The sequence below is a fragment of the Tympanuchus pallidicinctus genome, unplaced genomic scaffold (genome assembly GCF_026119805.1).
Source record: "Tympanuchus pallidicinctus isolate F22 unplaced genomic scaffold, pur_lepc_1.0 scaffold16, whole genome shotgun sequence".
NCBI lineage: Eukaryota > Metazoa > Chordata > Aves > Galliformes > Phasianidae > Tympanuchus > Tympanuchus pallidicinctus.
In genome coordinates this window covers 3,161,881-3,189,223 of record NW_026294679.1, presented here as the reverse complement: position 1 = coordinate 3,189,223, position 27,343 = coordinate 3,161,881, and the positions used below count along the sequence as shown (strand labels likewise).

Genomic DNA, 27,343 nt, shown 5'->3' with positions numbered 1-27,343 from the left:
ATTTCCAACCCACCCAGCTCAGCAGGCTTTCTGCAGCCAAGGCTGTGGGTTTAGCACTTCCAGCCCTGCGTCCCTCCACATCCTACGCCGCCAACCGAGCGTGCAGCCCCTTTATCTTCCCTGGGATCAGAAAACCCAGCATTGTACATGAGAATTGCCAAAGCGCTGCCTGGCCTTCCGAGTTTTATTTCTGCCTTAAAAATCTATTCCTAGCAGACAAAATCCATTAAGCTATTTTGTAGGCTCACAGACACTGAAAGATTATTAGAGAGTACATAAAAAAGGGAAAGCAGCTTTTGCTCTGCCAGTACTTTTACACACACAGACATACACACAGCCTGGCCCAGCAGAAATCATCAATGGCCCTTGACTTCCAGCTAGACCTTAATGCATGTTCCAGCTGCCACCGTGGCCCGACCCGCATAGTTTCTACTGAGCACACATTTAAATGCAATGAAATAACATAATCCATACATGCTGACATTTGCAAGAAATGCCCCACAAAGGGACAATGGCTGCAGGGTCTTCTGCATTGCGATAACACGGAGGAAGAACCTGAACTTCTTAGCTCAGGTGGGTCACTCTGGTTTCTGCAGGTTCCCAGTGCTTGCAGCTGGGCTCAGGCTGTGGTCCTGAAGGTGCAGCACAGTTATTTGCCCCAGCAACCGCACTGCAAGGCTCAGGGCTGAGCCTTTCACAGAATATCTACAGTTGTGTCAATGAATGAAGACACCGGGTGAAGAGACTTCATGCTGACAGCTGAATTCCAGCAGCCCAATGTGGCACACGCTGATCTTTTACCGACTCACATTGTACAGCCAGCAACCCAATGGTGAGCCATCCTCTCAGATGTTTTAAGAAGACAGGTTCCCAGACATGAGCTGCAAGCCCTCCAGGGATGCATCCTGCCTTCAGCCCCACCCTTTTCAGTCCATACCATGTTGCCAAAAGAGCAGAACTAGTGGAAACAAAGGCCTTACCAGGACAGAAGGGGAAAGGGAAGACGGGCACGAAGAGTGAGAAATCCTGTCCTGAGCAGCCATCTGCACCCAGCTGCAAGCTCTGGCTGCTCTGCATGCAGCTAAGTCAAGGGATGTCCTCATTGGGAACACTGGCTCCTGCTTCCTGCTCCACAGAGCACAACCAGCAGCACTCAACTCATCCTTGCAGCACAGTCACACAGTCCCCTTGGTGGGTTCATCCTTCTGCAGCAGCTCCTGGACTGTGCAAGTGAAAGCCTCCGGGTTAACAAACCCATGGGCTGGGCTGTGTACACCAGGGTGAGGGCTCTAACAAAGCCACTGCAGAGCGAGATGACAATTTCATGGAGATTATTGTTATTATTATAAATGGTTATCAATTATGCATCACGTTGATAGTTAATTTATAAAAGGAAAACGGTTGTGTTGGTACAACTGAATTCTGACTCAGGGAAGATGGGCAATTTCCTGGTAGTTAATGGCCAATTTCCCAGCAGCACAACTGCAGCGTAATCTCTGAGATTTATAGCAATAATTAATTGATTTTTTTTTTTTTTTTTTTAAACATAGGGATGCTAAAGAGCACAGTTCCCACTTCCATTAATAATTAATGCCATGCTTTAAAAGAAGCAGAAAACTTCCATTCCGGAGGCAGAAGCTTGCAACAGCCAAAACATTTTGTACAACAGGAATGATGCTGTCAGCGTGGCATACACAAGGGCAGCACGTCCACAGCCAGTGTTAGATGGAGACATGTGGCTTCCCAGGTCTATTAAATCCCAGCTCACCTTCGGGGAGAAACAACAGGTTACAGAACGGTCTCTTCAGAAGAAAAGTTACTGTTTTGTTCTGAAAATGCTCAAAAGGATCACTGTGCTGTTCTGTGACTCTTTTTCCCCCAAACAAAATCGATATGCAAAGGGTATGCAGTTTTGACTGAGCGCATTTCCTAATGGACAAATGCTTCCAATGAAGTTTTCTTCCAGCCATCTCAACTCACTGTACTGCTCCCCCAAAGAAAACTTCCTACAAAGGAACTGTTAACAATTACAGAGATTGCTGCTCCTATTAGAATCCAGCACAGCTTAACACGTGAATGAGCTCCCTCCTAACAACTCTAACTGCTCCATCCTTACATGACAGCTGTCCATGATACCACCAGCAAGAAAAGCACAGCTCCAAAGCCTTACTGAAACTGTGTAGGCGCTCGCAGGCAGGTTATGGCAGGGCTGGATGAAAGGAAGCAAAGCGAGGGGGTGCTCCCCAGCCTTCCTATGGAGCTGTAAAAAAGAGCTCTTCCATTTGCAGCAGTCAGGATGCAATTAGCTGCGCTCCCGACTTCAATCTCCTCTCGGCCATTTCTCCATCCAACCCAACTGGGAACTGAGCGCGGGGCTAAATGTCCTCCGAAATAAAACAAACACAATCAGGCAAGGCAGGACAGAAATCACGGCCAGCAATTAAAAGACAAGAAAACCTCATTGTATAAGGGAATGCAAGAGAGAGAGGCACGCACAGAAAAACTGTACTTCATCTTTAGCGAGATTAGGAAACAAGTGAAGTGATTTACATACAGTAATTGCATGTCCCTGTTAGCCTCCAACAGTGTCTTTCAAAATGTAAATTTTCCTGAAACCCCTCGGACACGATGATAGCCAGCAGTTAGTTAGTTAGTTAAAGAAGCCATGTGCTTAAATGCAATGTTTTAGGAAAAAATATTCATCCTGATGTTAACGCATTTAGATAGCTTCTTAATACTGCCTGTCAAATACCACAGTCCATGAGCCAGAAAATGAGAGAAGAGCTGCACCAGGGCTTATTTTCCCTGCTTTCGATGGGAAACGAAAAGAAAGAAAATGTGATTTTCCAAAATAAAATGCTCTGTTGGACAGAAATATTAGAGAACCCCTCACAGGAAGCATCCCTCCCACGGGGTCCTCCTGGGTGCCCTTCAACATCTTTAACAACACAGAGTGGGATCAAGTGCACCCTCTGCATGTTGGCTGATGGCACAGAGCTGCGCAGCTGACACAACAGAAGGAAGGGATGGCATCCAGAGGGACCCGACAGGCTCAGCAAGTGGGCCCATGTCAATCCAGTGAGGTTCAACAAGGCCAAGTGGAAGGCGATGCACTCAGGTAGGGGCAATCCCAGATATATGGAATTGGAGGGGCTTCAAGGTCCCTTCCAACCTAAGCTGTTCTATGATTCCAAACAGTCAGTAACACTGAAATGAGCCACAGCAAGCTCTCTGCCACCTTTACATTAAGGTCCACTGTCCCAAAGCTGGATCTCACTCACACCAAGGTTTCAGCACAGGAGCAGCTCTCAGGGCTGTGAAATGCCCAAGCTTCCATCCGTGGCCGTGACTGCAGGGGGGCTGTGCCTCAGGCTTCAGATGTCAGCAAGGCAGCTTGGCTCAGTGCAAAAAAGGAAATGTGGGGGAAAGAAAGGAGACACACAGAGATAATGGCAGGGGTGGGGAAACAGACAAAGCAGGCGGCACAATGCAGGAGGGACACTTTGAGTCATCCTTCCTCCCCGCCAGCGCATCCTCGAGGGGGGTGCCCAGCTCTGAGAGTCACAGGGAGGAGGGGGATAACAGGAAAGGGACACCGGCCACTCAATCCCTGCCCAGATCCTCCTTTTGGATGCTTTCTTTGGAAAAGCAACAGCAAAACAACCCGTGCAGCTCACAGCGTCAAGGTACCATTAGGCACAACAGCTCAGCAGGAACCAAAAATGGATTAAACATTTATACGGGTGATGAGAAAAGAACATAGATTTTCATTAGGAAGGAAAAAATATAGGTTATCATAATTATTATTATTTAATGCCTAGGGATGTCACCCTATGCACTTGGGAAGAGGAATCACACAGCGTCTGTGTGGCCGACGCTTGGTCTTCTGCTCCATCAAACCCCCTGGCCATCGCATGGGAAACAGGACATCAAGAACAAAGATTCTTCCCAGTTTGTGGGAAAACAATCTCTGCTGTGAAGCCTTCGGCACCCTCAGAACAGCCAGGGCAGGTCTCTTGCTGCAAAACCATTGCTAATTAGCTTGAGTGCCTTTATTAGTTATTAGTATGATTCTGCTGCCACAAAGTGTTCAGCAATGTTTTGCATTAAGACCTCTCCATGGGAATGCCTGCATGCCTCCGTGGGTGGCAAGAAGCAGTTTCTGTCTAGGTGCCTTGCTTGGTTAGTGCCCAGAAACCTAAGGACCGAAGTCTTGTCCTCCTCTGACTGCTTGCTGCCTTTTTCCCCAAAAAAGCAATGCAGCAGGTCAGGTGTGCTCCACAATGAGCCGACACTCCCACGTTAGCACCTGCAGATGGAGAAATAAAGAGCTCTTCTGCTTTTCACCATACAGAGAGGAGAATATCACGCCGTAGGAGTGCTGAAGAACTGGTAACAATTTTGAGAAACTCACTATTATATGAGTGAACAAAATGTACCATAACGGCATATGAGCCTGCACATCTGCTGCTAAATTAAACACGCTGCATAAAGATGGAGACAACATCTTAAAACATTATGCAACAAGATACAGACTGGGTTAAAGTAATAATGCTTCAAAGATGACACAGAGGGCCTGGCCCTGCACTGCTCTGAGCCCTGAAGGCACCGGGAGGACCCCTGTTCTGTGCCACCAAAGCTACTTGTCTCAGTAAGAGAATTACAATTATACATGCATATGTAAAAGAAGAACATTTTTGTAGCATTTTATGTCCATCTTAATGATACGTAAACCATGAGTCAGGTTGGCACTTAGATCTGGGCTTTTTTTTTTTACAGTTTCTTTAAGAATTACAGTGCAGGTTACAAACTGCATTCCAAATTGGGCTCCTGCAGCCAGGATGTCGCTGCGAAGACCTGGTGAAAGGACGATACCCAAATTGCTACAGTATGAAAAGGAAGGCAGCGAGACCCTTGGATTTTTGTTTCTATTTTTCACTTTTTTTTTCCTTAATTTTACTCTTCAGCATCAGTGATGGACTCTTGACTTTGAGGGAATAAATCTCCCAGCATATGCAGCAGTGCTAGCTGGCAGGCAGGAACAGCCCTCTGCAGCTCCTCTCCTCTTGCTGTGCAACTAGGAGATACCAGAACTGCTCTCCTCTCACTCCTGCAGCTGCAGCACAAACACACAGCTCTGCTGTAAGGACAGCTGTCACCTCTCCTGTGCCATCAGGAAGCAGGTCGATGCTCTGCCCATCCTGCCCTGACAGCTCACAGGGACCTGGTGCTGGGCAAAGCAATAACCAGGAGCTGAACCTAAATTATCCACTTAGCTTTGAGAGGGCCTAATCCATCTGCTAATTAATCACGGGCCTCCTTCAGCCTCTCTTATCTTGTTTTTCTAAGTGTCTGCCACCGATAACACACGCTCTGATACTACAGCACAGCGTGGCACATAGTGGCCTGAGAAACTACCTTCAACTTTTCCAGTTAAAAAGAGAAAAAAGATACAGAAATAATCTGAAAGTCTCCAAAGGTCCCTGCCATGCTGCAGAACAAAACCTCACTCCGTGTCCTGCTTTCCTTCTCAGACTGTTTGTATCTCATCAACCAAATGATGGAGAGAGAGAAGCCTTCATCTGTTTTACATCTCGATAACCAAAAGCTCTGCTCTACTCCAGCAGCTATTCAGAACCACACCAAAATCAGCACAGCCAGACTGGAAGTCCCTAGCAAAATGCCTGTTTCCCCATCGCCGGGTGAGTTATGTGGTAATTTGGCCGTTAGAGGGCATTTCATACTGCGGAGTGAAGCACGGGGCTTGGGAACAGCACTGCTAACCCCCATCTGGAGCTGCTGGAGAACCGCTTCTGTCTGCTCTCATTTAGTAATTGCCACTTTTCAACCTTTCCATATGCTGTATATAGATGAGCAAGCAAGAGCAAGGACAAGAGGAAAAGAAGAAGAAATAGCTATGATAAAAAGTCCTGGCTATACAAACACTTTGGTGTGCAGCTATTGTTGCCTCCAAGGTTTGGTTTTGTTCAGTTCGCTTCATTCCCCTCCCTAATTCCAACACAGCAAAGCCCATCCTTTTTGCTCTCACACACAGCAGTTTACATTTTCTGATATTCTAAGAATGATTAACAGATCATTTATGATCTGTTATGATCTATTTATGATTAACAGATCATACAGGCTGTGTCTCAGCACGGCTATCCACCTCTGGAGCTGGAGCGGAGGGCTCTTCCCTCTGCAGAGCTGAACAAAGGCAAACACAACTTCCCCGCTGCCAAGAGGCAGGGCAAGGCCACTTACCTTCTGATGCCTTCTTCTAGATCCCACTGTGCTCCTAAATGTGAGCTTTTTAAACCGTTTTCAGCTTCTGCTGGCAAGGAAACCACACGAAGCCACCCACTTCCCCACTCTGGTGTTTTTCCTCCCTCCATCTAAATACAAATCAAATTAGGAAAGAGACAGATATCTCAGCATCCATCTCCAAACACACGTATGTTTGTAATCAGGGTGGCCAAACTTCCTGAGCATGAGCTGCATAACAAAATCTTCATGTGGCCAAGAGCCACATCCTTCCAGCCTCCATGCCTCTCCCGCACACACGCACCCCCCGTGGAGCTCCCTGATTCCCCATCACCACGCTGTGCTGCCAGCCCTCCAAGCCCAGAGCACTCTTTGCTCCCTGGACAGAAGCAAGCAGGACTGGGAAGGTGGCGGCTGTGCATTTCGGGGTTCCAGAGCACCCAGCCCCAGTGTGGAGAGCTTCATTAAATATCTGAATCAATCATGACGGCTGGAAAAGACCTATTGGATCACCAACCCCAACCCCAGCCCACCTCACCATGCCCACTGCCCAGGTCCCTCGGTGCCACCTCCCCACAGCTCTGGAACACCTCAGGGACATTAACCCCCCCCGGTCCCTATGCCAATGCCTCACCACTCTTTTGGAGGATATTCTTCCCAGTATCCAACCTGAACCTCCTCCAGTGCAACTTAAGGCCACCATCCTACTGGAAGTACACACTCCCAATATGCTAACAAGTTAAAAGCTCAAAGCAGTGATGGCAGCAATGACAAGACAACCAAAAGGAGCCAAAGGTCTTCCAAAAAGAGTTCTGTCTTACTCCTAAATGAAAGAAATAATAAAAGAGGCAATGAGATGAGTGCATCCTTGAAGACAAAGACGTGAGACACGGTGGGAGCAAAGTGCTCCTGTCCCTGCCCACAGGGCACACCTTGCTGCCTGAGTTCTAAGCTGCTGCACCATTGGGTTGATGTCAGACCCAAACACAACAGCACCCTGCACTCCTGGCAGCACAGCCAATTTCCAGACTTAAGGATTCACAACTAAAGTGCCTTAAAGTCTGCAATACTGTCCTTTACTCACAACTTCTCAATTCTCTCATAGTCCAGACAGTTCATTCACAGCCTACACGAAATAAACATTGACACAGGATGCCTTCCTTGGGCCCATCTCATGGAAATGTCATTCCCCAGTCATCTCCACTTGGGATGTGGCTCAGCAGGAGAGCCAAGGATGATGCCCTGCAGGCACAGCACAGGCCAGCAGACCCTACCAGCACGGAGCTGCCCAGCATGGAACAAACACCCAGTGTTCCTCAGTGCATCTCAAGCTCTTTTCCAACACCACGTACCCTCAGAGCTCTGCCTGGTCTGGGAGCAGCAGGAGGAGCAGCAACTCTCTGTTGTCTCCAGGAGATTTTCAGAGCTGTAATTTGCTCTTATCTGAATGCTTATATTTACAAGTCTTACATAAAAAGTCCTCATCTGCATTGACTTATTTAGCAACATGAAACAAAATAGCCCGAAGCTATTCGTGTTGCTTAACATACTCTTCTTTTTTTTTATGTAGATGATGCTCTGCGTAAAGAAATATTCAAAGGGGAAAACTGTGTTTTGTTTGCAACACTTACTACTATCAGCGAAGAAAATGTGCTCTAACGAGTCTCTGAAGGGGGAAACACATGTAATACCTTCAGCAGCTTGGCTAATTCATCTTTGGCGGCTTGACTGCTAGAGGAATCTCAAACAGAAAATCTCCGAATGGAAATGTGGAAAACCCTGTTTGTTGTGATGCGAGATCTGCTGCCGCTACACAACCGCTTTCCACCTAAGTAAGTCCTGTGTGTGTTCTCAGGTACGCAGTTGTTGTACTCTACAGAAAAAGAAGAGTTCAAGAGTTCAAGGCCACGTCTCCATTCAGGCATGCTCCCACAATGCGAGCCGGCCCTCCTTCCTGCGCTGGAGGCACTCCTCTCCTCACCGCCCGCGCACAAAAGGGCCTCGGCTGGGGAAGTGATGGGCAGCAGTGGGAGCTGCCAGTGGTATGCAGAGCCCAGCCGTGGGGATGAGGTGGGGATGGCTTTGGGAGAAGAAAGGGTTCGGACCACCCAGCCATCCTCCCCTTCCTTGCACCTCACCTCTGCTGCTCCCGCAGCATCGCTCAGGCGGTTTAATTTCCAGAAGGGTGAAAGGAGAGGGAAGAAGGGAGCGAAGCGAGCGGAGAGAGGTTTAGATAACAGCCATAAATAAAATGAAATAATTCTCCCGCCACTAACCTTTAGCAGTAAGTCAGAGCATCCTCTGCCACCACCACAGGTTTGCATAATCTACGCATCTTTCTTAGGAGCCAGTTTGCTGTATCGCAGCTATTTTGGGACTTAACAACACTTGGGTTATTGACCTAAATCTGCACAGCCTCATCTGGAGCCGTAACGGCCCATTGTGTGCCAGGGCCTGCTCAGGACTCCTTAATGCACACATTATTGATGCAATGAACTGTGACAGCTCCCATGGAGCTGTTATGGTTTATTGTGGCAACACCTACTCGGGGTCCCTTTAATGCTCAGATCGGTGACACAATGGGCAGACAGGGCCGCTGCTCGGGGACGCATTGCTCTGCAGATCGCTGACTACAGGGACCGCGGTGCCGCAGCCTCCTGTGTCCGTGCAGAGAGCAAAGAACACGTGGCAGCCCCACGTCCCTGTCCTGGGGGTGGGACATGGGGTGACACAGCCACTGACCCAGCTGGCTCCGAAGGGGGATGTCTGCAGAAGGCAAGTTGCTACCGAAAAGAAGGATTTGTAATGAAAGCCCCGGTGGGACCAAACTTTTAGGAAGAACAGCCACAGGCTTGCATTGCAGATCAAGGCTGAAATCCTGTATGAGGAATCCATGGAAATTAGCCATAAGAAAAAACAGGGTCTAATTTTCAGGGGGGAAAAAAAAAAGGGAAAGGAAAACATTTTATGTTCCAAGAGAATGAAAAGAGAGCGAGCACGATAGGAGAGTGCACAAATATCTACACTTCTCCCTTCCTTTCCTCTTGAAGAACGAAAATATCTTAAGAGGCTGAAAGCTAAGCATGGTTTAAAGGAATTCCCTTGTGCAGGGAGACCTCGGGCTGAGAAAAGAAAAATTAAAACACTAACACTACCCAAGTGTTCGCAGCCTCACCGAACGGCAGCGGGCGGCTCAAAGAGCTGCAGCTGGCTTTCCACTACTGCACGCATCTTCCCTGCTATTCACCACCAGCTTTTTTTAACATCGGTGACACTTCACATTCAAAACTGCTGTTAAAAATAGGCTGTTGGCCCTCCTGCTTTAACCCTCTGAATGCACTCTTCGTTTCCCTCCCACGCCGTGCTTGCCAGGTCTGCGTCCCCACTGTGGGTGATGCAGGGGGAGTGGGATCCCACTGCTGCCCCCAGGCCTGGCCCAGCCCCAGAGCATCCCTCTCTCATTGCTCCCCAGAGCTGGCAGCAGGCTTTACCCACAGCAACGAAGGCGCCAGGTCTGCTGTGCACCTCCATCTCCCTTCCCACCTGCAATTACAGACGATGTGAGTCTAAGGCGTGAAAAAACACCACCCAACACGAATGTTTTCTCTTCCCACAATCGGCAGCTTAACCGGGAGAGGAGAGAAATTCTTTTGTTATCCTGAAAATACTCAAATGCTGAACCTTCACTCAGGAAACAGACCTGGGGAACAGCTGCTGCTGCCGCTGCAAGGAGCCATGCACGAGAGAGACTAAAAAATCAATATCCTTCACCCAACTTATCAAATTTACCGAGGACATTTATACAGTATAATTAAATAGAGAAGAGATACAAATACAGAACAGTATTTGCACGGCACTGCATAGCAATTGCATTATCTCTGGAGCAGAGGACACTTTGACAAAACAGGAGGGAAAGCACCATACATCAATCCAGGGAGCAGCAAGGAGCACGGGGAGGTCTCCGCTCCCATCGCTCACAGAGAATCTTTAACATGTAAGTAGAAACAGCCGCAAACAGACACCAGACGTACACCTAAGGCGTCTCTGCAGGTCCTGCTCAGTCAGCCAGAACGATGCCATCAGAATTACGTCGGCGATGAACGTGGTCCAAAACACGTGGGTGCCTCTCAGGCACACACAGGGGCTCCAACACGGGTTGGGGCGCTCCCTCCTCGCTGGCGTGGAAGCAAAGCAGACACTATTGTGTTGCCTTCCAGCCTATAAACGAACCAAATAAAATCGATTTTGCTCAGTAATCCACTCGCTAAGTTGGTGATGTTTTCCACCATCAGCAGCCATCTCCCCCGGCTCGTGAGATAAAATCTTCTGTGCAAGGTTAAACCTGGGAAAAGCTGACTGCCAGCACAGGGCAAACTAAAACACTGCAGAAAAGGCAAACTAGATTACCTGGCTATTTGTTCAACAATCCTTCTCACAAGGGTTGTATTACAAGCGTGCTTTATGAATCCTCCTCGCTTTCAGGCAGAGCCAAAGGAGTTGGCTCCTCTTTTACTAGAGCCCATCCAGGCAGCACACTGCTGTAGATGGGACATCTCTCTTGCCATGCTGACCACAAAATGTAGACCAGTCCAGTGCTAGACACAAGCCGGTGAATGAAAGGCTTTGCAAAAGGCACCTGACTACAGACTTTGCCTTCCTCTACTTCAGACTCAAAAGTTTGATCTTCATGACCGTCTACAACAATTAGGCACAGCCTAAAGATACCGACCGACAAACATTAATATACAAGGCAGGCAGGATTCCCACCATTCAGAGATGCAATCCTTTTACCCACCCTGCTCAGGAAGCCCCCAGCAGATAACCTGCCAGATAGGTTGAGCTGGGGCTGACAGTGCTCCCTGCCCTGCATGCTGTTCCCCACACCAATGGATACCATGAGCAGAAGGGAAAGCTCAGCCATCCCTTCTATAGCATATCTCTCACAAAGGGCAAATGCCAGGTTAAAGGCTTTTTTGCTTGCTTCTGTTGTCTTAATTTGCTAACATGAATCATGCTCAACTCTATTTTGAGCAATCCTGTATTAAAAATGCCCGTGAGTCATTTTTCTTGAAACCTGAAACTATTAAGTTGGTAATGTTTGAGTAATACTCAGGAATTTTTAAGATTTTGCATACTTCTCTTTTTAATTACATAGGAAAAGGGGAATCTGAGCCACAGTATTTCTTTTCTCCTTATTTGCCCTGCATAAACCCACCACTCGGGATAGAAATCACAACTCATGAAGTAAAACTTCTGAGCTAAATATGTATGGAGACCACTAAAATGAAGACAGAACGCAAAGAGGCAACCTGGGGATCTCCATCAACCTAATTTCAATATGGGATTAAAAAAAAAAAGTCTATGAGGCTAATTCCATAAGCCTCAAATTAACAAACATCCCTTTCCAGATGGAATAACTCGACAACTGATCATCACACTGTATTTCCCCTCTCTGATCCCCCCCACCCGAAGCCAAAAGAAGTCTGAAGGCTTTGCACTTCACACTGAATGCCACTAATTCAGGAACACCAGCGGTGCGCTCTGCAGCAAAGCCTTTGGAGTCGTGCTTTATTTCACCCCAGACATGCAGACACCTCACCCTGCTCCATGCCACCAGACAGGACACTGCTGCAAAGCCAGCTCTGGGAAGAGGCTCCTCACCAACACGTGAAGGTCTCAAACAAAAGTCTACCATGCACGTCAACCTACCACCATATCTCTCTCCTCCATTACCTCTCTCCAGAGCTTGTCCCCACACTCTCCACAAAGGACTGGAAGAAGAAGGCAGGTTCTGGCCAGGACAGACAGCAGACAAACTTCCCTCAGCTGTCTCCTGGATGAACTCGGCATCTCTGACAGTCTTAGACACATGAGTCATGCTCAGACTTGAACATCCCCTGGCCAAAAGCAAATTAAAAGGCAGCAGGAATGAACAAGCTTTACTGTTCACTACTACTACACTTGTTTCCCCAGCAGCATCAGTTCCTGCACAGATTCCCACCCAGCACCATCTGCAGCAGCAGATCTGGAGATGCAGGAGGGAAGACTGGGCAAAAAAGGCAACACCCAGGTGATTTCCTAGCAGGGCAGCCTGGGGATGGGACTAAGATCTGCTTGATTCTTTGGGCAGGACAAAGAGCCACGAGGCTGCAGAGAAGCAGGCACCAGTAGTGCAACCAGCACTGATGGGAACACTGCTGGTGGAAGCCTTGGTGCTGACATGGCAACCCATTCATTTTTTGAGCCTGAAGGTGATTCAGGACCCCATTCATTCTCCTCATCAACAGCAAACACGGACAAGGCCGATGGACTCAGTGCTCCAGCCGTGAGCCTGCAAGTCCAACCTGTGAGAGGACCTCCAGGGAAAATATCACAAAGGGAAACTCATTTCCCTCAGGCAGCCTGATGGAGCCCATCAGAGGAAACATCTGCCATCCTCCACCGAGGACAAAAATGAGGAGGATGTGGTTGGTTCATCCAAAGCAAAAAAAGTCTAATGGTGCATGGGTTCAGACCGAGGCGGGAGACCCCCTTCTGCAGGCGGGCCTCAGCAAAACGGGTTAAAAAAGCAGCATTAGAGACTGCAGAGTAAGAAAATGGCAGCAGCTCACTTGATGAGGTCAGTGACTGAAGTGGCCTATGGTACTTGTAAGAGAAAACATCTGTCGGTGTTAAAAGGTCAGCAGGAAATGAATGCTATTTACTTCGTCCTTGCTGGTTAGGCCAACACTCCTCGAAAGAGAACCACACATGGCTTAACTTAGCATTAACCAAAGTTCAAAACCCTCACAGCTCTCTTTGGGGCAGCTGCCTACCTGCAGCGGGACCCTGCTGCCACCAGACCCCAGGCAGCCCTGGTGCCCAGGCTGACCGCCAAGGGCAGCCCAGCACCAGGAGTCCTCCCGCCCCACGGGTCACCAACCCACAACACTTCAGGAGAGCTGGGGAAAAGAAACCCCACGCCCTCCTTCAGGAACAAGCCATTAAAATAAATCCGTCAACATAAAAGCAAGAAAACAAGAAGTTTCTCCTGAAAAACAGGAAGCGTTAGGTACATAGCAGCTTAAAATAGTGCCTACTGGGCTTGTTGACACAACCCGGGTCTCCTGGGGCTGGGCTCCTGCACAGAGCCACGCGTACCTTCGGAGCAGCCCGGAGGACAGCCGGCCTTCCCACACGGCCGTGCATCACCGCCCGGTGGAGGTGCGAGCAGGGACGGCCCGCGGCCACCAGCCCGACCACGCTTCCTGTGAGGCACGTGGGGCTCCCACAGGAAACCTTCACTGGAAACAACCAGCAGCATGAACCAGGGCCTGCTCCCATCGTCGGAGCGAATGCTGACTGCCGGTCTCTCCTCATTCGTTTGTGAAACTCGGTCTAAAGCTTTGAGTACGTTTCTGACTTTCCCTCGCTCACCCCCCAAGCCTCAAGAACCCCATCGTGCAGGCAGGACAAACCACCGGTGTCTAACAGCGAGTTAAAACAACACAGCTCTGCTCCCCACTAATGGCACTGATGGGAGGGGAGAGCTCTGCTCCAGCTTCTCTCTGGGCTGCCAAGTGCGGTCCGTCTGCTCGGTACCTCCAGCCCACACCGACCTGCCTGCCTCCCCCCACAGAAGGCATTGCATCACACAACGCCCCACACCAGACGCCGAGGGGCCCCTATCACGAGCAGCTAATTATTGGAACACATTAAGTTATTACTCAAATTAAGATTTGTGGGCTTTCCCCTCACCTAACAATACCCCTTTGAGAGCAGCGCTGCATATACGCTCGAGCAAGAGCAGCGCTGTAGCTCCATGTGCAATTAGGGCAGCATGTGGATCTTATTGCTCCTAAGGACTCTCATTTGATTTCCCGCACCACCAACTGGTGAGAAGTTTTCGAGTCTAAATACAGAAGAATTAGATCACTCTTTGGGGTGGTCGCATCTGGGGTTGGAAAACCAGATGGAGTGAGTTTTTGGAGTCCTTTGTAATTGAACCAACACACTAAGTTGCTAGGGAGCATGCAAACAGAATCACTGCTCTGAGGCAGCCTGCAGTAGGGCTGGTGCCATGTCTGCCAATGCTCTGAGACACCATCTCAAGCACTAGCAGGGAGGAACAGTCTCGTGGGCTGCGGATCTTAAAAGGTTGTGAGTGTGGACCTAAGGCCAGCAAGCAGGATCATGAGTGCCATCGTGTGCTACAGGCTGGGTGCGATGGAGTGAGCCGTCTCCTGAACACCACCACAGCATCAGCAACCACTGAAGGGATTTGCTTCAGGCAAGGCAATATCATAGGGCTTTGGGTACATGTAAAGCAGAACATGGAGTTACAACAAACAGGCACAGCCATGGTTGAAGCAGAATGCAAATGGCCACCAGAACCAGCTGTGTTCTGTGCGGGACACAAAATAGAGCAGGACCTCTGAGAATGCTCCGACATTCACACATATCTCAGCTGAGGCAGCCCAGGGCCCCTGTGTAATAGTCTTAATAGTCTTTCCCAACAGAAAGGGAAGATCTTCCTAGGACTTCCTTTCTCACATCCAGACTTCCCAAATGTGCCATTTCCCTGGCTGTGGACCCCCAGTCCATTTGTAAGGCTTGGGCCTCCCTCACAGATATCAAATACGGGCATTACACACCCAGTCAGCAGTGGTGTGCCAGGAGGGACAGGGATGACAGTGGCCCAGCAATCGTTTGGGGCAGAAGTGACCGAGAAAGGGATCAGGACAGGGAGACTCAGGGAACTAAGAAGGAAAAGCAGTACAGAGTCACTGCTTTGTGGGCACATCAGCCCCAAGTATTGCACCCCATGACTCCCAGCAAGGCAAGCAGAAAGCCAGCTGATGGTGCGCTCCAGAAGGGCATGGGCTTTGTCAGGGCAGGGCTGTGATGGAGACAGAAAAAGCATCCATCTTCCCTGCTATTTAAACATGTTCCCTGCTTAAAAACTCGCGGTTTTGAAGCTCTCTTTATCAGCAGCTAACAACGAGTGGGGCTCCCCATGGCACAGGAAAAAGACCAAAACTTTGCTTCTCTTTTTTTCTTTTTTGCTCTCCTTGCAACTCAGGCCGTGCAATAACAAAGTCACAAGTCAAACAATAACAATGAGGTGATGAGAATTCCTCCACCAGATGCTGAGTCTGCAGCTTGAGGCTGCCCACGCAGCGTCCTTTGGGCACAGACGTCGGGGTGCTCCCCTGCACCTCCCAGCAGACATCACGCAGCCCTGGTCCACTCCCCAATGCAATATTCCCAAGCGTAGAGGTCACGCCACTAATGAGCAACTGAAGCCTAAGCAGAGCACCTTTGTCTGGGGCTGTTTGGAAAGGAAGCAACAACGAGGGAAAAAAACCAAAACAAACGAATGTGCAGAATCAGCACTTCACAACTCAACAGAATACAAAAAGGACTCGTTTTTAATGATCATAAACATACACTTCAGAAGTGATCCTCCATAAATACCAAACCAGAACAGACCAGAGGTCAGTGGGGAGATCAGAGTTTACCAGTAGGCAGAAGAGGCAGCGGGTAAGAAGTCCTGCAGAGGGATGCCTGGGAAAGGCACGGGCTGACACCTGGCACTGCTGCTCTATCAGGGTTTGTACTGCATCTCTAAGTTTGGTCGGTTGTTTTTGTCCATGGAAACACAGTTATATTGCTGTAGATGTATTATTTTCTTTGTAAATTGGGAATTGTTGGTATTTTGAATTGATGCTTCATAGAAAAGATTACGTTGGAAGGGAGCTCAAAGATCGCATCGTTCCAACCCCTCTTGGAGGAATATACTTTTTAGTTTTCAAGGGTGAGATTTTATTATCATTCGTAACTTAGAGAAATTAAGAGAACATTCTCATCTGAAGCCACAAAGCTGACACTTTGCATTGCATTTTTCACATCCAAATCCATGCTCCCTGGGCTTTTAAAGGACATGATTTAGTGGGGAAATATTGGTAAGTGGACCATTGGATTGGACGATCTTGGAGGTCTTTTCCAACCTTGGTGATTCTATGATTTCCTTCATTTAAATGCCCTTGAGCTGTTTTTTTCCCAGCCCAGCCCTCCTTTCTACACCAGCACTTCTGCTGCCTGAGTGTCCATGGCTACAACGCAAGTGACAAAACCAGACCAGCTTTTCCAAACGTGGCTACGAGCTGCTCCCCGGCCCCACGGCATCTGGAACTGCTGCGATTTCTGCAATAACACAATGAAATATCTGGGTGACCACACGGCCGATTTTAAGCAGCCAATTTGGAGTTTCTGGTTGGTAGAGCACCAAGGGAGTGCAAGGTTCAAAAGCTGGCCATCACACAACGTATTTCACAACGAATTCAGACTGTTTTTCTAACCCAGCTGTCTTGTTTAAAAACCAGTGCAACCCTCCAAGGTATACAAATAATTAATTTCAACCCAGGCTCCGAAGCAGCAGCTCCCAAACTTTCTTTTCTGGTTGTGACCTCATTTTACAGACCGGTAACTCCGTGCAACCCCAAACAGCAGAATAAATATTGGACAGAATGAAATTTCCGCCAGGTTCACAACCTTACTCATAACTTCAACCAACCTCATTTTGGGGCCACTGTCCTCTCTGGGAACTGACAAAGTTCTAATACAGATGATGTCCAAAGTGCACCGACGGGCCACCAATGGTGGTTGTAAGGTCACTTATACCAAAATCCTCCCCACAGCCCTGCTTGCTCTTCACAGAGGGCAAAAACCAAGATATGAATGTTAGCTGACCACATCGTAAATAAATCCCCTTAAAATTACCACCCTTGCTGTTTTTTTATTGCAACAAGACATATCTCAGCATTAGGGGAACTACACTGGGCTCTGCATGCTGCTGGGAACCCATCGGTACCACGGATGGGAATGATGAGATGCAGATGGAGCAGCAGGAGCTTCCCAGATGGGATCTCACACAACTACAGGGCTGGCAGCCCAGCGTACATCGGGACCTTTCCTCAGTGGGCATCAAACACCAAGAGGGTAAAATCGGCACCAAAACACTTCAGCAGCGCTCGGCTCCCAGCCCCTGCCTTGAGTTCACGGCTTTTGACAGTGATGTACACAACTCTAAGCAAGAAGCAGCAAGTTCCTGCACACACATCCTGGGGACAGACATCAGGGGCTGCTGCTCGGACGTGCCTTGTGCCCAGACACCACAGCAGGGCTCAGCCAGCACTGTGCAGAGCAAGCACTATGCACACACTGCTTCCTCGTTCTGCAGTCTGAATGTTAACCACCAGGATATTCCCATCAACGTGCAGAAAAGCAAGGGTAAAAAAAAAACGTAGTCCTTTGGCTCCCCGTTGCCATTAAAATTAATTGCCACATAAAATTGCTGATTCCTAGCAAATGAAGCCGTACGATTTATCAACTCAAGGATAGAGCAAACTCACTGGTGGTTTAAATACATTACCTGAGTTATTACTAAATTTTGTTCCTGTGACAGCTTTATGGATAATGTAGGTTTTATAAATTCATTAGCATGGGACTAACTTTCAAAGTAAACAAAGACACTAAATAAACATCACGGCGCTGTATTTACACACAAATAGATTTCCCCTTCCTCCCAAAGCCACGCTGGGATGCTCAGAGGAAAAATACGAGAGCGGCTCTGCGCAGACACTCCATGAAGGGATGATGTGGCCCCAGGACAAGGGCCAGGTTTTCACACTGGCACAGGTTGCCCAAGGAGGCTGTGGATGCCCCATCCCTGCAGGCATTCAAGGCCAGGCTGGATGTGGCTCTGGGCAGCCTGGGCTGCTGGTTGGTGACCTGCACACAGCAGGGGGTTGGAACTGGATGAGCACTGTGCTCCTTTGCAACCCTGGTCATTCTATGATTCTCTTACATGGCACCACCACACCTACAAGACATGCTACAAAACAAAGGGGGATGCTAGGAAGAGAAGGAGAACATTTGTTGGTCTTCCTCCCAGCTTACAGTGAAGTATCTCAGAATGAAGCACACGTTTGAAGCTGGTATTGCTGCTTCTGCAAGCAATCTTACTGTGATAGAAGCTGCTTTAACCTGTGTTTGCTGGAAGAAGTGACTAACATTGCTATAAAAAAAAAGAGAATGTAGGAAAAAAAGCTGTTTTTCCCCACTTTTCAATTCTATTTACTCTGTGCATTTATCAGCAGCATGTGCAGAACCAGTCTCACTCTTTCCCCCAGGCAGGCAGTGAGTTAGTCACACTTTCCCCTGTTGTGCAGCTCCTTTAGTCAGCAGCGGGGAAGTGATAAAGCTGAAGAAGCTAAACAAAAACAGGAAAACGCACATGTAAAAAACACAGAAATCATCAGGAGGTCCGTGCAGGGGAAATGTAACACTCCAAGTGATTCTGCTTGCTTTAACTGGGGAGACAGCAATGTGGGCAGGAGTTCCTGGGCACAGGGTGGGGGGCAGCGGGCAGACATGGAGCTCCAGATGCTCCTGAAGCAGCGCCAAGGCAGGAACAGGGCACTGAGACGAGCTGACCCTGCTCACAAGGAGAGAAACTGCCACCAGAGAACAGCACAGCTCGGAGCGAGCTGCAGCTCACTCAGGCTGGCCAGGTGTTAAATTAAGAGCTGGCGGCAGCACAGCCCGAGTTTTGCGACCGGTGCAGCGTAATTATGCACCATTGCTTCATTCTTGGGGGTCTACTTATTTAAAATGCATTAAAGAAATAAATCACTGCTGATTGTTCTGTCCCCTTCTCTTTTAAGCCAGGCTGGGACAATAAATCTGTAAAAAGAGTGATTCTTCTTTTAAATAAAAACAACAAAGGGGGGTAACAATGGGAGGCACAGCAACTTATTTCCAGAGTCGCAGCCTCGCTTATTTTCTTCAGAGACTTTGCACTGAATTGTTTGCTACAAGAGATGCGAGAGGTGGCAAGGATGCCAGATAGCCCTAATCCACCTTCACCATGCTATCAACCCCAACCATCTGGAGCCACGGCGTCCTCGGAGCTGAGTGGGCTGAAGCCTTGGGACTGATCCATGCGCTCAGTAAGCTGCAGCACTAAGTGTGGCACATACATGAATACAACAGTAACAGAGGGATTTTGTTCTGCGTAAAGCCAACAAAGCCCAACTGGAGATGCTCCCAGTGCAGATCCCAATGGGTTGGGTTTGGGAATGGTTCAGCCAATGCTCACAGAGCCATACCACACAGCAATCCTCGTCTCCCTCTAGGAAAGCCCCGAGTTGCCAGTAATGCCACATGGAGCAAAACCACAATCGTGCTCGTGCAGAAAGATGCCTCCCAGATCCTTTTTCCAGGCCTGGTGTTACTCACCAGTCTCACAAGGTCAGTGGAGCGGCCAGCAAGAGGCCGAGGAATCCTGTGAGTTTCAGCTGCTGACACAAACCTGAATTCTGTAAGGAAGGTCTCACGTGCCAATGGGAAGCTCATTAAGGGACCTGATTTTAAATCTGATCGGCTTTCAAAATGATTTTACTGACATTGACAGTGTTGAATTTTGTATGGGAAAGAATTTAAAGTAAGAACAAATATATACATATGCACAGGCACGAAGGTGTCTCTCACCATCACTGTCAGCTGCTAATTACAAAGAACAACCACCTTGATATTAACGTTAGGTAAAATTACCTGGTCTCAGGAGTGACCACACAGCTGTGTTTTGACAAATGATTCCCACATCTATAGTATTAAACAGATTCCTCCACAGAAGTCTGTATTTAAAATTCTATTGCTCGACTCTGCCCCTGTTCTCCCCCAAAACCACCCCTAAAATCTCAGCTGTCTGCACACCCAGCTGTTTCCTGGCTTTTCTATGCAAATTGTTCTCCCTGGATTTTATTGTATGCATGTCTATGGCTCTGAAAACATGCCCAAGTTTGACTTCGGGGCCCTGCTTCCATCAAACAGAGTTCTTGTCAAGTAACCCCAATTCTCACAGCACCTGACAGGGAACGATTATCCCATAACTCACAGAACCCAGCAGTTCCATACCAGACATCATTCCAAAAACATCCCGGAGGATCACCAAGTTCCGACCCCCTGCCACAGGCAGGGTCACCAACTCCCAGATCTGGTTACTAGACCATGCTGCTCAGGGCTTCATCTAACCTGGTCCTGAACACCTCCAGGGATGGACGGGGCATCCACAGCCTCTCCGGGCAGCTGTTCCAGCACCTCACTGCTCTCTCAGTAAAGAACACATTTTCACACGGTTCCTCCCAGTTGCCCATTACCTCTCTGGCTTCCCCACAAAGCATTAAACACGAAAACAGAAGTAAAACAAAATGAAATAAAAAGATGTGAAACTTTTTGTTTCACTAGCTCCTCTGTAAAGTTGCTTCAGAAGATGCTGTCCCCCCAGCACCGTGGGCTTCTATCCACTGCTCCTCACTGACCTTTTGCTGAGAATCTGCTAGCTTGAGTTCTGCTCCCAACAGAAATGCATGCATAGTGCAGAGCAAACATCTGCAAAAACTCCTGGAATCCATAAATAACTCCCATTCATGAATATTCTGTTAGAAGACCGGTGCTTCTTCAACCAGTTGTGTGTGCCACAGCTCAGCCTACACAACAGCACTGTCCTCCTTTCACTTGGACAGCTGAGGCTGCACTGTGTTTTGAAACACACACAACCCTGTATCACCAGAAATAAAATAGCCTAATTCATGGTACTGTCAAAACCCAGCCTTAGGCCAAAGTGTTTTTATGGTCAAACCAGAAATGCTGCTGGCTCTCAGCAGTCTCTGCACTAACTACAGTCTTCTTATGTGACGCTCCAATGTTTTACATGCAGACCTTGCAGCAGTCGGACCAAACTGTCCCCCTGTACAGGACTGGACTCATGCAATAGGCACAGCCAGAAATGGGTGCGCTGCATCCCAGAGCAGAACGCGCCTCGTTCTGTGTATTAACTAAATGATGGGCTGCACTCATCAAATATCTATCATGCACTACACAACGCTGTGACTGAATTGATGCACTCCCATCCTTCCCCATCAGAGCCCTCTGTAGTTTCTACTCGAGAAGTCTCCAATTACACATCTTGATTTTCCTACAGGTCTGCATTCACAAGAGACAGTTGGGCAGCTGAGGCAGCGTGCCTCCAAATGCAGAGCTGTTGGGTGTTTTTTCTCCCACTGTCTGTTCCTCCGGAAAGATGTCCCCAGCACAGCATCCAACAAAGTGCTTTTCTCCTTCAGCACTGATTTCCTAAACATAAACATAAACCCACAAAATGCACTGAATGGCACCGAATGCCGTATGGCACTGAGCTACACGGTGCAGTGCCAGCCTCTGAACGAACCCATCGTGTGATGGGAGAGGGAATCACTAAAAGCTGCCTGCCAGGATTGCTTCACCCCACCGCTGCTGCAGACAACCGACACTGGCAGCCCTGCTCCATCCTCCGTGCCATGGCAATATTCCCATCTCTGCGCTCCCAGATGTGACCAAAACAAGTCAATAAACTGGGAACCTGCTTGGAGCAGCAGCCACCAATGAGGAAAGAGTGGGCACTAACGAGACACAGCAGCATCCTTGGGATGGGTGCTGGGAGCGGGGTGAGCAGGGAAGGCAGCCGCACCAGGGGCCCGGGGGGATTCGAGGAACTGAAATGGAAAAACCAGGAAATAAAATGTAAGGAGTGCATTGTGAGCAAGTGATGGGAGGAAGTAGCAGAGCCCTTAACAAATTGGTTATTTGTCTGGTTAGCTGATGCAGAAGTGGAACAGGAAATTAATTCAATATGCCGCAGACTTACATTCCGCTATTATTTTCCATGTTGGTTTTTTTTTATTCCCCTATATAGACATATATATATGTATATACATGAGCCAAAACCAGAGTATTTCTGGGCAAGCTGGTAATTGAAGCTTATGAGACTCCCATTAAAAAGATCTAATCATTATTAGAGCCCAACTACAGAGTAGCCGTGGAAATGAAACAATAAAATCATACCAGTTAAGGATGAAAGACCCTCTCCAGAAACCATTTGGCTGCCAGCAGCTCTTGATTTGCTCAGAAATACCCCAAACCAACAGGTAACACCATTATGCTCACATAAACCTTCAGGAAATTCCCATTCTGTGCCTTACGGGATGTAGTGGCGTGCCACTAATTTTGCTTTAAATCTGAAAATGGATATCAAACCCAACTTTCTAGATGGAATAATGGCATGGGAGATTGATGGCACTGCTGTGCTGCACAACGACTATTTAGAACACTTTTGGCTGCACTTACAAAGCTCCAGTGACCTCCACAACTATAGAAACTGTATATAGTGGTAGGAGGAAATAAAATTAGCAACACACAATACAGAACTAAAGCAATTCAGCATTTCTCAAAGAGGCTCTGACTGCGGTTAGCACTTCTGCAGTGACACCAGTGCTTGGCTTTGTGATGGCTCTGAAGTTCCCTGCAATAAGCTGCCAGGAGGGCACCAATGGTGCCGAGGGTTTTTCTGTGTGTTTTTTTTTAATGGTGCCAGGGAATTTCTGTGCAGAAGCAAAACAGAAGGAGATTGCATGTCACCACAGCTGTAGGGATCTTCTACCATGTTCTCCCACCAGCACCTGGCAGGAAGGTGGCAGGAGGCAGAACATAAACACAAAGGGAAAGCAGCTGGAAGAAGAACAGAGGGGGAGAAGGGAGAAGCTGGAAACAGTGGATGCAGTATGGAAAGAGGCGCCCCCCTCACACCTATTGCTGACTCACACATCTTGGGTTACTTTCATTATTTCTTTGTATTCTGGCAGCATCTGGCATCTGCCGCTGAGATCGGAGCCATGTCATGCCAAGCTCCTGAGCTGAAAACCTGAACAGATAAAGCAGAGCGAGGAAACTACGCCAGCCTTGCCCAGCATGGCAGGAGCTGCAGCAACAAGGAAATGCACCCGCTTGCACCCAGCCCCATTCTGACCACGATGGGAAGAGATGGGCACCACTGTTCTCCCCATGGCAGAAGCACAATCACCCAAGAGGTTTTCAAAAGCTCTCAGGACTCACATGTCCCTCTGTGAGGACGGATCGGGTGCTCGGGATCGTGAGGACCCCCTTCTGATTTGCTGCTGGAAGAAGCCCAGATGGTTTCCTGAGTGGTCCCCATCCTCAAGTTATCCCTGCATGGAAAGGAGCATGAAAATCGCTCCCCTTCAACAAAGGGATGCCTCCTCTCCTGCCTGCTGTTTCTCCAGACCAACCACCCCAAGGTGTCACTGGGAACCAAGCAGGTTCCTCCCAGCACCCCTGTGCCATAGTGTGAGTCCATGCTGATGTTTCAGCTCCTTTCATGCCTGTCAGGTTACAGAAATCCCACTGCTGAGACCCCAGGGTTTGCCCTGCATCCCTTGGGCTCATAAGTTTCCATTCACTTGTGGCTATACAAAGTGGGTTCCTCTGGTATTGTACCACGCAGCTCTGCAGGACTCATTATTTTGCAAATGGAACTGTAAATCATTAAGAAAAATGTTGATTATAACATCTGCAATCATTATTTGGCCCATTACTTAAAAAGCTGGTTGCAATACGTGGGCTGGGGAATAGCTGATACTATGCTTCCAGAGCTCAAGATTATGGGATGTCAGAAAACAAGCGGTTTCTCTGACTATTACACGTGGGCTCTGTGGTACTCTGTTATCAGACCAAGAATGCTTCATCCCCAAGCATTTAAAAAAGATGCCAGGTATCTTTAAAAGAATGAACATACTGTAATATTTTCTCCCATGCCTTTTTTCTCTTCTTTCTATTCTTTGGAAGGACTTAAGTTTTTACATTTCATAGAGTCAGAGAATCATTTATCCGTAGACAAATATTTTATATATATATAATATATTTGTATGTCCTCCTTCTCTGACGTCCAGCAGTGAATCTGTGCTGACAGACAGCAAGCTTATAGTTCCTGTGCCATCGTGGCTACAGCTGAGTGAGCAGCACACACCGATCCTCCCTGGCCTTGTAGCAAACATCTCCCATTTACACCCACACCTCAATGATTCTCCCCACTCCAGCTGTTCCTTGCCACTAAAAGAAGGGAGATTTACACTGGACAGAAAAGCTGACTACAAGAAAAGTGATGAGAAGCTGCATGAGCTGCCCAGAGGGGTAGTGGTGCCTGTTCCTGCAGACCCCCACGGCCAGAGGATGGGCTCTGAGCACTGATGGGTGCCCCTGTGTACTGCCAGGGGTTGGACCAGAGGGCCTTTAAAGGTCTCCTCTAACAGAAACGATTCTGTGATGCTGCATCAGCCCTCCCCTTGCCTACCCAGGGGTTCTACGCTGGCTCCTCTCCCAACTTCCCTCTTCAATACAACCGATTCACTGAAGAGCCTGGCAAGCTGTTTTGGTGCTGGTTTGTTTGTTTCCCACGACTGTTTTAAGCAGTTTCAAAGTGGAGAGAAGAAACAGAAGAGATTTTTTTTTTCCACATTGCCACACCTCAGCTTAGCCACAGACAAAGCACCTGGTTGGTACGGAAAAGCAGTGTCACGATGGAGGCATGTGGAAAGGAGAGAGAATGGAAGTGCAACTTGCCCCCTGCCTCTAACAAAAGATGCTAAGTGGGCCAAGATGAAGCAGGAAGAAAGAACTTCTCTGGCCTCTCTGAATGTTGATACAGAATTGCAAAAGGATGAAATCTCTTCTTGCATCTAAACCTTTTCCTTTATTTTCACTGTGAAAAGAAAAACAAACCCGAAGTGAAATTGAGCACAACATACAAATACAAGCAGGCAACGCGTAACTGAAGTTATATGCAATATTAGATGAAGTGTTCACTTGCACCCAAAGTAAAAGAAAAAAACCCTCCTATCTCTGTGCTAATTAGATCACTCCACAGCAAATGGCAGCTCCTGAGTGTGGAACCAAGCAGTGCTTCGTTGGGAGCAGGTCACCGTGGCCATGACCACGTCCTGCTGGCTCCTCCAGCCCCACGCAGCACCCCTCCTTTACCACTGTTGTAGCCATTACAAGGATTTCTTTTTCCTGTGGTTAGTTTATATCCTCCGGCTCATTAACATCTCCTAATACCAGAACTCAAGGCTAATTAGGCATGGCAATCCTAAGGAACATATTCTCTGTTCATCTTCCCAAAGCAGGATGCTCCTTGGCGGCCCAGCTGTAGCTCCACATGCTACCAGAAGGGTATCGCCCTGGAAATAAAAATACCACAGATCCCACACAGGACACAGCAGGGATCCTGTACTTGTTAGCTGGTGGCACAGTTTACAGGCTGTTTTGCTTAAAAATTGGACGCATCTCTGTCTTTAAAGCAGATTCCTGCTCAGCAGCCTCGAGGAGTTTCCCCAACAGTTATCCACACACCAGAGCTCTCATGATAAAAGATAGCGACTTGAGAACAAAGGGGCAGAGCGGTTAGAAAGCTTCAGAGATTTCTCTAAAAAACATTCCCCAGGCCAACACCGGGGATTTTCTACCCCTGGCTATGAGTGTGCAGGAGCAGACAAGCCTCACAGACACACTCCTTGCACACGAATTACTCCTGGGGCCAGGCTGCACATCTACACCTCACCTGGAATGAACAGGAACCCCAGGAAGACCAAAAGCTGAGCACCAGGAGCTATGGACACCAACCATGTCCGTAAGCACAGCAGCTTGTGATGTTCCAGGTCTTCTGGACCACACCAACACTGACCAAAGCAGGGGAGCATTTTAAAGCTACCTCACCCATGCAGTGTTGCAGGCTTTCCCTCTGTGCCAACGCTTCAGTAGTTGGTTTCTTCTGTCTTCACAGACCTTAACCTTTAATACCTTCCCCCTTGGTCTGCTTAACACGGGTCCCAGGCTCAGCAGCTCTGAAGGAAGACACCAGCTGAATTTCTGTGGTCTTCACATTCTTGTAGCCTTCATTTCAGCAAGTTTTAGAACTAAATGCATTGATATTTAATAGATGTCTTTAAAATGACCGCAACAAAAGGTACATTCAAACACAATGTGTCTGCATCCCCACAAATACAACTGTTCGTTTGTTTTTTTTTTACACCCATCACTGGAAAATGGTGATGACAGAGGAATCAAAATGCAACTACAGACAGCACAAAGGATGGCTGCGTGCCTTCCTGCTCTTCCAAAGGTGCTACATCGTAGCACCTTTAAGGTTGATGAGAAGAGCAACTGGAAGAGCCATTCCCACCATGAGACAGGAGCAACCAACAAGCACCATCCTCTCTCCCTCTGCCTCATTCCCATCCATTCCTGGTTCTTTATTTCCTTCTTCTCTGACAACTGAGTGAGCCTTAATGTTGGAAGCGTGAGCCAAGCCCACTGACCGAGGCAGCACAGACCTGCCTCCAGCTACCCGCTGACTCTCATTTTTGGAAATGACTCACTTCCAACAGCCTCTGTAAGCCTGACTGCGTGGGTCCACAGATTACAGGATGGAAACGTAAAAAAATCCTGGACAAAGATGAAGCATCCAACAAACCTCTATCCAGAGGACATTCTACATGCGAACCCTCCTGTGCTAGATGCCTTGACATCAACATATTCATCTCTTGTCACCTGCAGCTCTCTCACTTTGCCAGCACACAGCTCCAGCCAACCGTGACACCTCATGCAGAGGATGAGCACCCAAAGCTCCAGGAGGAAAACCACAAGAGGCACCATTTGGGGGCAGCTCAGAGCAAACCAGGATTCTGTTTGACCAAGCTGGAGTCCAGCAAGCATTAACCTGCTTACAGGGCCAGCAGCATTCAGCTCCTGGGCACAAAGCATCGAGCTTGGCATTGAAATCCAGCCTGGGCTCTGCTGCTTGGCTCCCTGCACAGCACAGCTCCCTGCACTGCCAGCCCGTTCCCAAGGATAAGCAGTGCTCTGGAAGGAGCAGCACACAAAGCCATCAGCTGCAGGGTTCCAAGGACTGTTTGCTTCAAGCAAACCTGTTGCTTCTGGCCAAGCATCACATTCTGCACTCTCAATCCTTAGCAAAGAAGTGTGCGTAGTGCATAAGCTTTGAAAAATACAGTGTGAATTGTGCAGCAATACGGGGTTAATATTAATTACAGTGTGCCCGAGGAAGAGCTGTGTGAGCAGCACAGTTTTGTTGCCATGCCCCAAGAATGGGGCAGTGGTGAAGGCTAACAAGCATGCAATTAGCACCAAA

At 48.3% G+C, this 27,343-nt stretch overlaps 1 protein-coding gene across 1 annotated transcript in view; it reads right to left on the bottom strand.

The window, feature by feature from the left end:
• CTBP2 (C-terminal binding protein 2) overlaps positions 1-27,343 on the bottom strand; it is a 107,843-nt gene that overhangs the window by 46,717 nt on the left and 33,783 nt on the right. The gene's annotated exons all lie outside the window — the stretch shown is intronic.